This window comes from Nomascus leucogenys, chromosome 2, assembly GCF_006542625.1.
Source record: "Nomascus leucogenys isolate Asia chromosome 2, Asia_NLE_v1, whole genome shotgun sequence".
In the NCBI taxonomy this organism is placed as follows: Eukaryota; Metazoa; Chordata; class Mammalia; order Primates; family Hylobatidae; genus Nomascus; species Nomascus leucogenys.
The window spans coordinates 128145804-128164685 of NC_044382.1; the positions used below are offsets into that span (position 1 = coordinate 128145804).

At 33.9% G+C, this 18882-nt stretch overlaps 1 long non-coding RNA gene across 1 annotated transcript; it reads right to left on the bottom strand.

Moving 5' to 3' along the window:
* Positions 1–5551: 5551 nt before the first annotated feature.
* On the bottom strand, positions 5552–12962 carry LOC115837548. Its single transcript, XR_004032562.1, has 3 exons — positions 12864–12962; positions 12198–12200; positions 5552–5564 (listed from the first exon to the last, which is right to left on the bottom strand). It is a non-coding gene; the product is annotated as an uncharacterized LOC115837548 (long non-coding RNA).
* Between the last annotated feature and the right edge of the window lie 5920 nt (positions 12963–18882).

The following is an 18882-nucleotide window of genomic DNA, read 5'->3' on the forward strand; positions in this document are numbered from 1 at the left end:
AAATGAAAATTATATATATTGTGTACCATATGCTGTTTCAAAATATGTATGCATTATGAAATGGCTACATCGGGCTAATACGTATTACTTCACATACTTTATGACACAGGTTTAATATATTCAATTTGATGAGTCTGGATATATGCATGTACTTGTGATATCATTATCACAATCAAGTATTAAACATACCTTTTTTTTTTTTTTTTTACAAAACTTCAAAAGTTTTCCTGTACTCTTTTCTGTTGTTTTTTTTTCTTTCTTTTTTTATGGTAAGAACAAATAACACAAGATCTACCCCAACCAAGTTTTAAATGCACAACACCATATTGTTAACTGTAGACCTTACATTGTACAGTAGATAAATGGAACTTGTTTGTATTGTATAACTGAGACTTTATACCTATTGAGCAACAGCTCTCCATTTCCCCCTCCTACCAGCCCCTGGCAACCACTATTCTATTCTCTGCTTCTATGAGTTTGATTATGTTAGATTATGCAAATAAGTGGAATCATGCAGTATTTGTCCTTCTGTGACTGGCTTATTTCACTTAGTATGATGTCCTTCAGGTTCATTCATGTTGTCGCAAATGATAGGATTTCCATTTTTAGAAAGGCTGAATATTATTCCACTGTATGTATATGCCATGTTGTTAAATCCATTTATCTGTTGATGGACTTTTGGGTTGTTTTCATATCATGGCTATTGTAAATAATACAGCAATGGGCATGACAGTACAGATATCTTTTTGAGATCCTGATTTCATTTCTTTGGGATATATACTCAGAAGTGGGATTGCTGGATTATATGGCAGACATATAGACCAACAGAACACAGTAGGAAGTTCAGAAATAAACTCACGTGATTACAGTCAGCTGATATTCAGCTAGGGTGCCAAGTGTACACGATGAGGAAAGGAGAGTCTCTGCAATAAATGGTGCTGGGAAAACCGAATAGCCACATGCAAAAGAATGAAATTGGACCTCTATCTTACACCATTTGCAAAAATCAACTCAAAATCAATTGAAGACTTAAATGTAAGACCTGAAACTGGAAAACTTCTAGAAAAAAAGCAGAAGAAACGTCTAGACATTGGTGTTGGCAATGATTTCTTTGACGGGAATGTAAAATGGTACAGCTGCTAGAGAAAATACTGTGGAGAGGTTCCTCAAAAATCAAAGCCCAATTTGTAATCACACACAATTAGGAGCCTAGAGGTTATTTTGCATTCCGTGTTTTAAAAAAATTCTCTCTCTCTTTTTTTTTTTTTTGGCCAAGCTCATAATTCTTTAGCAATAGAATTTCCTCCAAAAACTTACTAAATTTCTAATGTATTTGTTTCCATTTTAGTGCTAGTAAGCATACCCAAGATCTTTTTTTAGATTCACTTTTCAAGCTCTCTGAATTTTCTTGCTGCTTTGATCCCATGCCTATTTCTTTCACCAAAGTAGTAGTAGCTGCCATCTGAGCAATAGGTTTTCATAAGAAGGTAACACCCTTAATCTTATTTTTAGTTTCAGGACGGAGTGCCTTTTATAACTGAGAAAACTTCTTTTGACTTTGTGCTCAAAGCCTTTTTCCCTTATATCTCTTATGTTAGTAGTTTTGAAGAAGTTGGCTTTTCCAGCACTGCAAGACCCTTAATGTCTGCTTGCAAATCAGTCAGTTCTTTCCCGAGCTGATTTATTTCTCAAATATAATACACGTAATTGGGCAAATACATTATTTAGCAGCCAGTTTAAATGAATCCTGACTTTTTTCCAACCTCTTTCCCCTGAGCTACAGTTTTGGTAGATTGTTGGTCTTTCTTCAAAATCTTCATAAACAGCACTTTAAACAAATATTCGACTGAAGAATAACAGTTATTTTTAGCATTTTAGTATGCTGTATCTGTATAACTGCCTACTGCTACCATTTTTAAGTAGTGAACTTTAAGAACATAATGCAATTCGCTGTTTCAGTCTGTCATAAGGAAGAAAGATCCTGGAGACACTGAGGGAGATTTTTCAAGCTAGGGCTGGTAGTAGCACTTTAGCTCACATTTCTTTATACAATATTTAGGCACACTCCAAGACCTAACTACAATGGAGGCTGAAACATGCAAGTCTAGCTATGTGTCCAGGATGAAGAGAAATGAATTTTGGTGAATATGTGAATATGTCTGTTACAACTTCTCATAGATTCAGTATGCACATTAACTTTTTCCCCTTATTATTTTACCAGAATTGGAGTTTTTACTGGGAGTTCTGTTTGAAATTTTTTCATGTAGTTGCCTATTTTGAGTTATGTAAATAAGCATTTTCTACCATTTCTGGATATAAATATATGAAAAAAACAAATGTACTTTTTTTAATGCATTATGAGATAAAACTTAAAACACAATAACATTTTCTCACACTTTACTAAAGGTGAAATAAAAATTTACCACTTTTTAACAGATTATCATATTACTCTTTTGACAAAATATGACTGAATCAAATTAAGATGGTTGAACATTATCTGAAATTTCTTAGATATCGTATTAGAATCAAAATGTTCCAAGAAATACTAAATTTATATATTAATATACTTGAAACTTCCTGAATAGAAGGAGAGACTTCCAAAGACATTACCCTGTCATCAAAGTATATAGAAGAAAAGAGATATAAGTTCATAGTAAAATCTAACTCTAAGAATTTAGGGACCATGTCTTTACCTCTGAATTTCCAGCTTTAGACAAGGGCTGAACAAATAGTACATGCTCAGTACATGAACCAGTGAGTGAAAAAGAATGATGCGTGAGTCACAATAGTGGCCACTGTAAAGGGATGTGAAACTTGAGTTTTCCCAGAAAATCACTGTTATTCAAGTCTTTAAAATCTATGTGAAGTATATGAACATACTTCCAAATAATAAATATCATTTCTGTAATTTTGTAGTAATGACTAAGCATAAATTAATTGTAAATACTCAAAGGATACATAGTAATAAAATGCAGTTATGTTATTTCTTGGCTTTTATATTTAGAAATTGGCTGATTATTGGAACTGGGAAGTATTTGAAATGTTTTGAAGACTTGGATAATAACAGATTTTTAAAGCAAAATGGGAAATATGACAAAAGATAAAATTATAATATTAACAGTCTATAAGATTACTACAAGGTGAAAAGGCATTACACAGGTGAATTATAAGAAATATGTATTGTGGCAATCATGGAATATTTTTCACTAGCAAGAAATTAGGTTAAATATCTGTAAGATAAAATTTGCTGACTCCTTTTAAATTATTGGGTACAGAAGAGTGTGAATGGACTATCAATGCTGTAAAATAATTTAATAATTGATATGTGGTCACATTTATTAATTTTTTTCAAATTGGTCTGGATATGGATGTTATCGGAGAAAAATTTTAAAAGGATTATTAGATAAGTTGTGTAGGGAGAGAATGAAACAGTAAGGTTAATATTTTTTAGATGAGTTTTAAAAATATAAATTTTTTCTTAGTCTTTTCCATTATTTTGAAGCTAAGTATTATTTAAAACATTACTAAAGAGATGAAGAATATGAAAATATTACCATAGGTTGAATCTAAAAATGTATGAGGTAAAGTTTTCAAAAATATTTCTATTATCACTAGCGCCCGGTGATTCAATATTAGCAAAGTCTTTCTTAACAAGAAAATATTTCTAGGAAAGGATTACTAGCCAAATGTCAAGCAATATGCTTAGTATGAGGGCTAACTCAGTGAGTGAGCCAGATGAGCAGCGAATTGCTTGGTGCTAAAATTATCACAGAATTTTCCTCTAGTCTGTATAATTCAACTTCTCTGTGTTCAAGGAGAGTAATCAGAAACTGATCACTCCTCACTCTAACTTACCTTACCCTTAACTTACCTTACCCAAGGGTGTAACTTTGTACATCTGGACACATCTTCCTAATAAAGCTAGGTATGTGTTTCTTCACTTCCAAATCACGTAGGTGGAACAGAATTATTCTTCTGATTTTATAAGCTATCTTTCTTTAAAGTGTGAGTCAATGGCAGAGTAGCAATTAAAACCAAGAGGATAAAAAGCAAGAATGTACAGGTAATATATGACGGGACTACACGTGAAAAGCTAAGTAAGTCAAGATCAAATATGGACATCACTTTTTACAAATAGCAAAATGATTTCATTGCCAATGAAAAGGATCAGAAATATTTTACTCTATAGAATTCACTAGAAATAAACTTTGAAAAGAAGAAAGGAAATCCAGTGATAGCTGAATTGTATTGTACTATTATGAAGAAAAGTACTGAGAATTTTTGTTGGAAACCATCAGAAAGAGGCCTGGAAGAAATGAGACAGCATGTCTCATAAACATAACTATGAAGACAAAGTAGATCTAATAGGTTTGCTTTTCCTCCTATTTCATTGTTTCTCCATTAGAGTGAAGCAAGAATTGTAGAAATCCAGGTCCTCGCTGTGCACTGTTTGAAGAACGAGGCATACAGGCTGTTGATAAATGCTATGTCTCCGTCAGAGAGAATAGGATCTTGACATCACCCCATGGGTTTAATTTTAAAATGAATATAAATGGCTTTAAGTGCTTTTTATTGTTCTGTTTGTGTCGGCAGTGTGAGCCATAGGTCTCCTATATTGCACTGTAAATAAACAGTATGTCACTAGCATTAGACTCACCATGATGGATGGTATACCTTTCTCAATCCTCAATTGTCTCATTATCCAAGTTCTATTGGGTCATTAAACAAACATTAGAAATGTGGATACTTGCTCTCCCTTGAATAAAACTACTCATTTGGGACTTTTGGCTCCAGAATGACTCAGTAACTAAAACCTCTTACAAAACTATATATGTATAGCATTAATTTCACACTATGTTTATCAATGCTTTGATTTTATAGCATCACCTGCACGAGTAAGCATATAAAATATCTCTTTTTTTTAGTATTAGAGCCTACTGATTTATATACAATATTTGAATGTTGTCTAATATCCATAGCACAGGGTGAACATGAGTATATTCAAGATTTGTGTTTCTGTTTATACTTTTCTACCCAATGCTAATTGTTAACTTTAGTAAGAGGCTCTGTCTTACTCATAGAACATTTCAGGGAAAACTGAGACGTTCTGAATTCTACAGATTCTACATTTCACACAAGGCTGCCAGTCTCATCTAAAGAAAAAATAATTAGCTCTGAAAGCAGAAGTACACACAAAAAAGCAGAATTAATGCATTTACTGGCCAGTACAGTGCCTCATGCCTGTAATCCCAACACTTTGAGAGGCTAAGGCAGGAGGATCTTTTGAGTCCAGGAGTTTGAGATCAGCATGGGCAACATAGCAAGACCTGGCTGCTACACAAAATAATAATAATATAATAATAATAATAATAAAAATTACCCAAGTGTGGGGGTACATGCCTGTATTCTCAGCTACTCTAGAGGCTGAGGTGAGAGCATTGCTTGAGCCCAAGAGGCTGAGGCTGCAGTGAGCTGCAGGTGACCAAGTAAGACCCTGTCTCAAAAAAAAAAAAAAGCATATTTGTTTCTTGTTCTTCTGTGGCTATGATACTTGATTTTCTTATCTCCAGTCATTTGTATATTTGTGTGTTTTTAGATGAAGATTAATGCCAGAGAATTCAGAACTGAAATTGGGACATACACATAGAAAATTTTTGATTACTTTCAATTTATTCTGGAAGAAAAATGGATGTTTTGTACATTTTAATACATTCTGGCTCTTGCTGGGATATAGAATCATAAAATTCAAAATGCTGTAAAGTGGTGTCCATTTGAAAGCAGAGCAAATTCTAATTCTATGTAAACCAAAACAGTGTTATACTACTGATATTTTAAATAAATAATCTAGACTCTGTTACACATCACAGGGCAGGGACCAGCCTTCTAAGTCTCACAGGAGCATTTTCATCCTCCCCTCCCTCTAGCAGTGGTATTGCCTGGAGGTTATAAGATTCCTTTCAGCACTAACAATCAATTAATATATAATAATAAATTAGCCAATCAACATATAGTATTTACTGACCATTCTCTCTTTGTATAAGATACTGGGACAGGCATTATGAGATGTATATACATATGTATATATCTCTATATATATATAGATATATGTATATACATATGTATATATCTATATATAGATATATATATAGATATATCACAATTACCATAAACTTAAAATCTAGTCAGAAAAAATATAATAAGTTAAAATGTAACATACTAATGACAACTCAATGTTGACAGCATGTAAACTAATATTTTGGTTTAACAGTATGAGCCATATACTTTGAAAGTGATTCTTTGCCAACTGTTCTGTGGTCTTCATTAATTTCCATTAAACTGCTACGATTTGAAATCTTATGGGGGAAATAGGAGATGTCATACTTCTTTCTAGCATAAATTGAATCAGATAGGGATCTGCATTTTACTCTCTTATTTCTGCCTATCTTAGCCTTCAGGGTACCAAAGTTATGTGACTTACAGAATTCGGTCCCTAAAGGGCAACACACTCAAGAAACCTAAGTGCTCTGTATACCCGAACTGAAAATCTAAAACTTTTGAGATTGTTTGACCCTAAAAAAAAAGGAGTTATTGTTCAATCTTCTTAGTATTTGTGCAAGAGGTCCCTATTCTGCGGTTACTGAGATATCACATTTTTTGAGTTATGAGTTAAAGTTATGTAAAAACATATCTTCTCTGAACCTCCAGTTTGAAATTCACAATCCATCAGATTAAGTTGGAAATTCTTAGGTTTTCCATGAAATCACTGTCTTCCTTCAGTCCTTATGTGTAGGCCTATGAAAAGAATGTGAGCAACATGCTATAAATTTTGAAGACTTTCATCAAGTTAATAGGGAAGAACATTCATGGTATAATCTCTTCTTTCTGGATAATTAGTAGATGTGCTATAATATCACCACATTGGCTAGAATAGAACTCATACAATAAACCTTGATGAGTAAGAGTGGAAAGATGTTAGGAGATTTAATGAGATAAAAGATTCCCAGTTTCCTCTGAGACTTGCCTTTTCGGTTTTTGTTATGTGGTTTTCCTTTAAGTCTACCAAGAAAGGAAGAAACATGGTGAATCACACAGTTCTATATATATGTACATATATCTGTGTTTATCTAATCTATATATATATAAATTATATATAAATGTATTAAAAAATAATGACAATATAGACTGCTTCCTTTTGTCAATGTCCTATGATGTTAAAATCTGATATATAATGTGACATTTTACTTAAACATTTGAACTAGATCTTGAATATATACATTTCATATATATGTCTATATAGACATATAGAGATCCTGAATATACACATTTCTTTGTTAGGTGTAAATGTTTTCTTTGTTAATTAATTTAATGCTTACATTTGGCAAGCTTAATAAGGCTCACTATACTTTAGAAGATATTAGATGTTTTTGATGTATTCATTTTATTTTAGACTTTGCCTTTTCTTTTCAAATCTTTCCAGGAATAATTTTAATGTTGGGTAATTTAGAGTAAGATTTTCTATTAGCACTATGTAGTGACTTTGATTCCATGTTTGAAATATTTTCAGATGATTTAACATATTAACTGCTGTCCACTTCCTGCAAAGTTTGAGAGGACAGCTCTCTGTATCAAGAAAATAATGGTTCTATACGTAATATAAAGAAAAACAATATGTAATTAAATGGAAATGCCTTCTGAAGGATTTAGTATTTTTTATGCAAACAAAATTTCTACACAATGTGAAAATCATTGCATTTTTGAATTACACTAGAGTAGCAGGTTAATTTTGCTATTTTCTTATTTTAGAGATGAGATAATGGGGGCACAAGAAATTATGTAAATTGTTTGGGGGTTCCAATTTAGAGTCAGAACATGTGACAATTTAGGTCTCTTTACATACGTGTGGATTCTGTTCTTACTCTGGCCAAGGTTGAGCTAGTTTTGAATCCCTCTACTTCTATTCACAATCATTATTGGGGCCTGAAAATTTCATGTCACAAATTTAACTTTATCTCCTCTGTAAATAGACTTTGCACATGGTTTTTATTTTGAGTGAATAAATGATCTCCTCTCAGATCATTCTTTTTAGTGGTAACAAAGGAACTGAAAAAGTAGTAAGAAATTATGGTACAAATAGTTTTATCTTCCTTAATGTCATAATATTTGGTTGTTGAATTTGAGAAGTTCCACTTAAGATGATATATAACATGTATTTTATTTTAACTTGAAATATAGATATACACTCATTGGCCAATTTTTCATGTTAATCCAAGGCGTTTTAAAATTATTAAAGTATGAGTCTTCAGATTACAGCCCATATCGTCCTTGAATAAACCATAATATTAATGACTTTGTTTGGGTTTCTTTAAACTGGAATAAGAAATATTTATGAAGACAATGGAGTGTACAATCCTTTTGGAGTTTTATAATTTTATTCAAACATTAGTAGTTTTCTTACCCTTGTATATTTGCTTTTTCTAACATTTTTATCTTGGTTTTCTTTTTTTATACTCATTACTGTAATTACTTAATTATTAGTGTGTTTTACTGCCCTAAACATATTTGGGATGATCTAAGGTAAATATACAGTTTGACAATTGGAGCAGGAAAACATATATGTACTAGGGAGTGCATCCAACCTAATTAGTGCCATAGATAGCAGACATGACAGAGAACAGAGAGAGCATTAGTATTCTGGCAAGCTGTTTTGATGATGGTTGTTTATGAAAGCCTCTTCTGAATTTAGCATTTCTGTTTAAGGTTAATTGGAGAAATAACGTCTTTATTAGGTGAGAATACAAATAAATTCTTAAGCTTAAACTCTTCAAGGCTTCACTGACTTCTGCTCTGCTACCTGGATTCATCTGATTTGCAGACTTCAAGTTTCTTAAGTAAATCACCAATTTCTAGAGACGTTTCTGTATCAGAAACTGTTTTGAAGGTCTGCTGAAAGACATTAAATCTCTTTCCCCCACTTAAACACACACAACTATGCACTCACAGAATTGCTAAATGAAATATTACTGGAATTAGATTGCCTGAAATAGAAATTTGTTAATTTTGAGGCAATATACTTAATTTTTCATCTATAAAATGGGTAGAATAATAACATCTAATTACAAGTTTACTATTATGAGTATCAGAAAAGTAAAGTATCAGGCTCAATTTTTGCCTCATAATAAGTTAGAATACAAAAATAAAAATCATGTTATCAAAAATTATATCTTATGAGTTAACCCTTCTAAAGTGTTTTAAATGACGCTGATAAACTATTGGCTATATTTTCTGATGGCGTTTAGACTATTACAATTGATGAAGATTATGCTTTTGTTTTTATGCAAAATTAATAGACATATCCTACAAAAAGTTGAATTAAATTCATAATTATAGAAATAGAACAATGATGACACTCTCATTGCTCTCTAAATTTTTAATACAGAGGTTACTGTTTTTTACTTTGTGTATGAAATTGAAATTGTGAAATTGATATGGCAATGTGCCTGTCACTTTTGACGGTTATTTTTGACTTTTTTTTTTCAAGGACAACAAATGACTCACAAAAGTTAGCCTTATTCAAAACAGTTGTATTCAGAACCAAAGTTCCCCTTGCCAGAGGAGGTTGGGCAGGACATACCAGAATTCTGCATGCCTATTCTAGGCAATGCAGAATTTCAATTTGGTCATTTTATTTAGTTTTAGTTAATGCTGTTGTTTTTGGTCAGCACTGATGTCCTTGGATGAGACACAATGTGTCTCTACTGTGATAGGCCGGAGAAAGACCTAGTTCCTAGGGGTCTGTTTTATGTTTTCAAATCTATACACCCAACTTATTTTCACACTGGTGAGCTGCCCACAATGGAAGAATGAAAAGTTTATAGAACTGGGCATTTTTATCCTAGCATCTGTCAGTGACAACATAACTCTCATCAATCCAATTCATAATGAGTTTGTACTACCAATAAATAATTACACAAAGCCATGTGAAGTCTTTCAAAAAAAAAGGTGCTTAGGTTCCTGTTTGGCTATACATAACCTGACTCGAAGGAAGCTGAAAAAAAGTTTAATTTCTGCCTCTTCCAGTGTGGAAAAGAAGCAAGCTCTCTTCATTTTTCCAATTCTGGTTTGAGTTCAAAAAATTCACTGGACTAGGATCACAAACCTGTGTGCCAGCCCTGGCTCTTCATCTCTCTAGCTTTGTACAGATACTTAAAACTCTGGCACTTTAATTTCCCTTCTGCAAAATGATAGCTGGGCCAGATGATATCTAAGGCATTTTTGACTCTACAAATAAAAATATTTTGCCCCCCTTTTCAAATCTGGCTCATAAAATTCAGCCAAATTATACTGGTCTTTGAATATCGTGACTTGGAAAGTAACTGCCTGTGCAATTTTTAAGAAATAAAATAAATTATCTCATGTAGCAAATCTATTGGGCTTGCCCTACTTTGCTTTGTTTTATAATCTTGGCCTTGGATGTAGAACATAATGGAAAGTCAGCTTACAATAGGGTGCATTCTATTGTGTGAAGACCTGATTTTGCCTTGGCAGGGGACTGATTCAATAATGGAAGGGGTTTCTTCCATTCACAATATGTATGACTTAGAGAACGTTCAAAAGTTTGCTCTGTATGCCTATGATAATATCAGAGTGACTCTGAGTATGCAGTTCACAGAATAATTCAGACCCAGCAAACCTAATGACTCCCAATATGAGGGGTTGTCAGTGGCACAGGTGTTTTTCTTATCACTTAATGTCTAAATTATGTAGGCTGCCTATATATGTTTAAGAGATGAATGAGGCTTATAACTAGATTATCATAAGAGACAACCTAGACTTTTAGGGATTCTCTAATTTGTGTTCAATTTGCATATCTCTTTCAGCTGATTTTACCTTAATTCCCAAGAACCTCTAGTTTTAGTCAAAGTAATACTTGTAATGAACTTCCTCTGCTGAGAACCAATATCCGTGGCCTGGTAGAAGAACTATACAATAACCTGTGCTTTAGGAGGAAAATATATGTCATTGGGTTTATGGTGTAATAAGATTTGCTTCTTTCATGGTTCAAGGCATTTGCAGTTTATCAATCACAAACTGTTAATGGAAGCTGATTTCCATTTTTTCCCCCTTAGATGTTTTTCTGAATTGGTGGGTCAAAAGCAAATGTTGAAGCCACAAATTCATGAATTAGCCTTGTATTTGGGAAATAAACACAGTTAAATGGATACCAAAAAATAATATTTCATGTCTCAGAGCTGCTACTGGAAGCCAGATGATCTTTTAAAAATGTAAATCATATCAGACCACTACTATTTAAGTCCCTTTGATGGTTTCCCATCTCCTACCACATAAAATAGACTTAACTAACCAAGACCAACAAAGACTTACCTTATGGCATTCTGCCTAAACGTGTGACTTTTCCCCCCCTTTATACCACTTCTTAGTCAATAAGCTTCAGCTATTCAGGCTTTTTGGGTTCCAGGAACACACTAAGCTCTTTCCTACCTTAAGGCCAAGAATTTGTAGTTTATTCTGCCTTAAATACTTGTCCTCAAGATTTTATTATGGTAGAGCCTTCCTGATCACTCAGATCTTATTTTAAATGTCACTTAATGAAGATCATTCAGCTCAAAGTAGGTCCCTAGACATTATCACATACTTTATTTTCTACATAGCAGATAGAGCAAGTATCCCATTATTTTCTTGGTTTTTGTTTCCGTCTCTTACATTAGCATAAGAGCATGTAGCTGTTGCTCAATAAATATATGAAATGAGAAAATCAATGAAAATATTACATTTAAACCTCTAAGTTGCTTTTGTCTTTTATATATATTTTTCATAAAAATATGTATGTATATATATAAATACATAGATTCTATACAATAATGTGCTTTTATAAAAACATACATTATGAGTTTATTATAAAAGTATATAATTACATATATAAATTTTATAAACTATAGATTATATATAAAGATTATATAGAGATTGTAATGTATATAAAAGATTTATTATATTTAAAGATTTTATATATAGATTAGGGTTCACTCTTGGTGTCATATATTCTATAGGTTTGGATAAATGCATGCTGGCATGTATCTGCCATTATAGTATCATACAGAATAGTTTCACCAACTTAAAAATTGCCTGTGCACTGCCTATTTATTTTTCCCGCAACCCCTGGCAACCACAAACGTTTTTACTGTCTGCACAGCTTTGCACTTTTCAGAATGTCAGATAGTTGGAATCATACAGGATGTAGCCTTTTCAGACTGGCTTCTTTACTTAGTAATATGCATTTATGTTTCCTACTTGTCTTTTCATAGCCTGACAGTTCATTTCTTTTTAGCACTGAATAATATTCCATTGTCTGAATATACCACAGTTTACCCCACCTATTGACGAACATTTTTATTGCTTTCAAGTTTTAGCAATTATGAATAAATCTGCTATAGACATCCACATGCAGGTTTTTGTGTACATATAAGTTCTCAGCTCCTTTGGGTAAATAAACAGGAACATGATTGCTGGATTGTATGATAAAAGTACATTTAGTTTTGTAGGAAACTGCCAAACTATCTTCCAAAGTGGTTGTATCATTTTGGATTCCCACTAGCAATGGATGAGAGTTCCCATTGTTTCACATCCTTACCAGCATTTGGTGTAGTCAGTGTTCTGAATTTTGGAATTTCTAATAGGTGTGTAGTGGTAGGCCATGATTGTTTTAACTTGTGTCTCCCTGATGAAGTATGATGTCAGATCATAAAAGATACATTTTCATATACTTATTTTCCATCTATATATTTTCTTTGGTGAGGTATCTGTTAAGATATTTGGCTTATTTTTGATCAGATTCGTTACGTTCTTACTGAGTTTTAAGAGTTCTTTGTATGTTTTGGATAACAGTTCATTATCAGATATGTCTTCTGCAAATTTTTTCTCCCATTCTGTAACTTGTCCTTTCATTCTCTTGAGGATGTCTTTTGCAGAGGGAAATTTTTAAATCATAATAAAGTCCAGTTTATCAATTATTTCTTCCATGGATCATGCCTTTGGTGGTTCTCTAAAAAGCATTGTCAACCCCAAGGGAATTTAGATTTTTCCTAAGTTGTCTTCCAGGAGTTTTATAATTTTGCATTTTACATGTAGATAGAGATTCCATTTTGAGTTAATTTTTTTGAAGTGTGTAAGGTCTATGTCTAGATTCATTTACTTTTCAATGTGTGTGTCCAGTTATTCCAACACCATTTGCTGAAAACGCTCTTTTCTCCATTGTATTTCCTCTCCTCCTTTGTCAAAAGTCCGTTGACTACATTTATGTGGGACTATTTCTGAACTTTCCATTCTATTCCATTGTTCTGTTTGTCTATTCTTGTGTGAATAACATCCTAATTGTCTTGATTACTGTAGCTTTGATTATCATCTTAAAATAGGGTAGTGTTACTCTTCGAACTTTGTTCTTCTACTTCAAGATCGTGTTGGTAATTCTGGATCTTTTGCTTCTCCACACACACTTTAAAATCAGTGTGAAAATATTCACAAAATAACTTGCTGGGATTTCGATTGGGACTGTATACTGACAATTGATATTGGATCTTTCTATCCATAACATGGCATATCTCTAGTTAGTTATTTGATTTCTTTCATCAGAGTTTTGTAGTTTTCTCATAAACATTTTGTACATGTTTGGTTAGATTTATTTCATTTTCATTTTGGGGATTTCTAATATAAGTGTTACTGTGTTTTTAATTTCAAATTTCAATCAGTCATTTCTAGTATATAGGAAAGTGATTGACTGAAGTGTATTAACCTTGCATCCTGCAATGTGATAAAATTACTTGTGAGTTTCAGCAGTTTTTTTGTTGATTCTTTCAGATTTTCTACCTAGGCAATCACATCAGCTGCAAACAAAATAGTTTTATTTTTTCCTTCTGTATCTGTATACTTTTTATTTCCTGTTCTTATCATATTGTATTAGGTAGAGATTCCAGTAGATGTTGAAAAGAAGTAGTGAAAGGACGCATCCTTGCCTTTTTCCTGATTTCAGTAGAAAAGCTCTGAATTTCTCAGGTCTAAGCTCAATATTAGCCCTCAGGTTTTTGTAGATTTTTAGAAACCAAGTTGAGGAAGCTTCCCTCCACTTCTAGTTTATGGGGAGTTTTTACTATGAATGGGTATTAGATTTTGTCAAATGTTTTATCTGTATCTCTGTTTATTACCATGTAATTTTTCTTCTTTAGCCTGTTTATGTGATAGATTACATTAATTGATTTTCAAATGTTGAATTAGGCTTGCATACCTGGAAAAAAATCCCTCTTGGTCATGGTGTATAACTCTTTATATACACTGTTGGACTTGATTTGCTAGTATTTTGTTGAGAATGTTTTCATCTATGTTCACGAGATGTATTGGTCTGTGGTTTTCTTGTAATATCTTTGTCTGGTGGCTCATATTTTTAAACTCAAGATGTTTTTGGTGGATGTCTTATTTTTAAATATTGTCAATAAGATAGAGTGTTGGAACTATAGAGAAGCTGTAAAGAGAATTAACTTTCCTCTTATGGGTGTACACACACACACACACACCCACACACACCCACACACCCACACACACACACACACACACACACACTCAACTGAATTCAACTATGTTCAAGCTTTCCTTAATATTCTACTTTATCCTTGTTTAAACTAAAAGTGAGAATATGGTTACGTATTTTCTCCACATATTTCCAAAGGGGCAATTTTGATTTTTTTCATCTCAGCTTATGAAATCAAAAGTCTGATGAATATCTTCCAATCTTTGGAAGATTTTTTCCTATTTTTTAAAATAAACTTTTAAATTTTAGAATAGCTTTTTTATTTACAGAAAAGTGCTCTTGTGCACCCCACATCTAATTTCTCCTATTGTTAAAATCTCAGATAAATATGGCATATTTTTTATAACCAATAAATAATGATACAATATTATTAAACAAAGTCCACACATTATTCAGATTTCCTTAGGTTTTATTTGACGTTCTTCAACACCACATTAGACACTTCTAAGCTATGAAAGTTTCTAACACTGTCCTTGTTTTTGATGACCTTGAAGTTTTTGAGGAGTACTAGTTTTGAGTAGTACTAGTGAAGTATTTTGTAGTATTCCTGAAATAGAATTTTTCAGGTATTTTTGTTATAATTACACTGAGTTTTTGAGAAGATCACAAAGATAAAGTACAATTTTCAGCATATTATATCAAAAGTACATACTACCAGTAGGACATCTAATTAATGATGTTTACTTTGAGAATCTGGAAAGTTATTATTTTTCTCCCTTTTCCATACATTTTTCTCTTCTTTCTATACGCTTGGAAAGAAGTTGTTATGCATAGCCCTAACTTAAGGAGTAGGGAGTGCCATAGCCAAGAAACCATTACCTAACCCAAGATCATAAAGATTTACTCCTATGTTTCCTTTAAGAGTTTTGTAATTTTAACTCTTATATTTAGGACTATAAACCATTTGGAATTTTTTGTGTATAAGTATGCTAGTGGTCCTGGTTCATTCTTTTGCATGTGGATATCCAGTTGTCCTAGCACTATTTTTTGAAATGACTGTTCTTTTCTCTTTCTTGGCACCTTTGTCAGAAATCAATTTACCATAGATTTGGTGGATTGTTTCTGGACTCTCAATTCTATAATCGATCTCCTGTGCTAGTGCTGCACTGTCTTGATCACTGCAGCTTTGTAATACATTTTGCAATTGGGATGTGTGACTCTTCCAAATTTGGTCTTTTTAAAGAATGCTTTGGTTATTCTGGGTCTTTTTAATTTTCATATAAATTTTTTAGAATCAATGTGTCAATTTATTCAAAAGAAAAACACCCAGCTTAGATTTTGGATTTTGGTAAGAATTATGTTGAATCTATAGAGCAGTTTGGGGAGTGTTGCTATCTTAACAAGGTTAAGTCTTCTGAACTATGAATTTGGGGTTCTTTCCATTTATTTAGATCTTTTTAAATTTATTTCAACAATGTTTTGTAGTTTTCTGTGTGCCAATATTGCATTTCTTTTTAAAATTTTATTTGTAAGTATTTTATTCTGTTTGAATTCTAGGAGATTTTGTAAAAAACTATTTTTGAATTATTCATTTCTAATATATAGAAATACATTAATTTCCATATATTGATCTTGCATCCCAAGAGCTTAGCAAACTTGCTAAGCTTATTTATTCGTTCTAATAGGTTTTTGTGTGTTTCTCGTTATTTTCTATATACAGACAATTGCATCTCCAAATAGATTGGTTTTCTTCATTCTTTCCAATCTTTATGCCTTTTATTTTCTTGCGTAATGTCCCTGGATAGAACCTCGATTGCAATGTTGAATATAAGTGGTAAGGGAAGATATCCCTAAGCTGTTCTGTATCTTAGGAAATACGATTCGATATTTTACCATTAAGCCATTAAGAATGATATTAGCCATGGATTTTTGTACATGCCCTTTACAATGCTGAGGAAGTTCCCTTGTATTCCTAGTTTGTTTCGTGTTTTTATCATGAAAGGATATTGGATTTTTAAAAAGCCCTTTTTCAGCGTCTATTGAAGTGATCATATGTTCCCCCCCGGATTCTATTAATGGAATGTATTACTTGATTTCATATTTTAAACTAACCATACATCCCTGTCATAAATTCTACTTGGTCATGGTCTATAATCCTTTTTATATATTGCTTGGTGCCATTTGTTAATATTTTGTTGAGTATTTTTGCAACTATATTCACGAGGGATATTTGTAATTTTCTTGTGATATTTTGTATGGATTTAGTATCAAGATAACACTTTCTTCATTGAATGATTTAGAAATAGACTGTAGTTAGTAAGGGTGGGAAGACAATTGTATAAGCATGGAAAAAAATGGTGCATTTGAATTAGTCTGTGCAGCAAATTCTAATCACCTAGTGTAGAGAAGTTACATCGGTGGTTAGAAGTAGTCAGATTTGTGATGTATTTATGAATAGAGGTGTTGAGATTTGCTGGTGGATTACATGTGAATGTGAAACAAAGAGAGAAATCAAAGATAACTTCCAAGTTTTGTTCTAAACAAATTGATGGATGATCTTAACATTTATGGAGGAGTCCTTGAGGATTAGTAGAGATTCCCAAGCCTGTTAAATTTGAAAGTCATAAAAAGAAATACAAATTTAGGAATATCAAGCTCATTCACAAATCAGTATTTCCTAGGCAAAGCGTAAATATAGAAAAGGGATGGAAACTGAAGATACCATGGCTTACTCCAACATTTGGAAACCAGGGGCAGCGGAAGACATGAAATGAAATCTTTAAGTTGCATTATTTTAGATTTAGTTGTGTCCTAGCCTGAACATGAAGCACTCGTTTTATTTATTTGTTTTTTTACTTAGCATCTTCCAGCTATACCAAAGAGTGGAAGTGTAGAGCAGAGAGTGTCTCTGGGTGATGGGGAGGAAGAACACAGCAACTGTGAGGCATTGAACTTGTGCTGTCTATTACAGCAGAAAGGAAAACTGGACCAAATTTAGCTGCTGCCTGCCCACAAAGACAGCATTTAAACCAGCCCTAGCCAGAGGAGAATCAATGATCCCAGTAGTTCAAACTTGAAATCCCACAAACCTCATCACCAAGGGCTACAGTGGTTTGTGTCTCCAAGTAAACTTGAAAGGTAGTCTAGGCCATAAGGACTGCAATTCTTAGGCATGTTCCAGTGCTGAACTAGGCCCAAAGACTGGGGACTGTGAGGGCATGTGACATATTGAGATAGCAGCTGGGGCAGCCAAGAGAGTGCTGGCATCACCCCTCCCCTAACTCCCAGCTGCACAGCTCATGGCTCCAAAAGAAAGCCTTTCCTTCCACTTGAAGAGAGGGAAGAGTGGGGAAGACTTTGTCTTACGTTTTGGATACCAGCTCAGCCACAGTAAGATAGGACACTGGTCAGAGTCTTAAGTTCCCCCATTCTAGGCCCTAGCTCCTAGACAACATTTCTAGACACATCCTGGGCCAGAAGAGAACCCTCTGCCTTGAAGGACCCAGTGCTTACATCATTCACCACCTGCTAACTGAAGAGCCCTTGGGCCCTGAATAACCATCAGTGATACTCAAGTACTTGGGTGAGGGTCTTGAGTGAGCCTCTGAGTCTTGCTGGCTTCAGATGAGACTCAGCACATTACCAGCTGTGGTGGCTATGGGGCAAAACTCTGCTCGAGAAAAGCAGAGGGAAATGAAAGGGAATTTTGTCTTGTACCGTAGGTATCAGGACAGCCACAGGGTAGTAGAGCACCAGGTGGGCTCTTGGGGTTCCTGATTCTAGGACTGGACTTTTTTGACAGCATTTCTGGAACTGCCCTGGGCCAGAGGGGAGCCCACTACACTGAAGGGTGAGTACCAGGCTAGGCAGCATTTACCACAAGCTGACTTAAGAGCCCTTGCGCTTCAAGAGAACATTGCAGTAGTCTGGCAGTACTCCTCATGGCCTGTGATGGCCACAGGTGAGACTCCTCTGCCTTTAGAAAGGGGAGGGAAGAGTGCGAGGAACTGAGTCTTGTGGTTTGACTGACAGCACAGTCTCAGTACAGTAGAATACCGGGTAGACTTCTAAGGTTTTTAACTCTAGTCCCTGACTTCTGGACAGCACCTCAGGGAGCCACTTGGGGGCTGGGGGACCTTACCGCCATGAGGAGAAGGACATAGCCCTGGCAGGCTTTGCCATTGGCTGATTGTAGAGCCCCAGGGCTTAAAGCAAACTTAGGCAGTAGCCAGTGAGTGGTTTCAGCAGGCCTTGGGTGAGGCCCAGTGCTGTGCTGGCTTCAGGTCTGACATGGCGCAGTAATAGCTGTGGCAGCCACAGCATTGCTTGTGTCACTCCACCCCCAACTT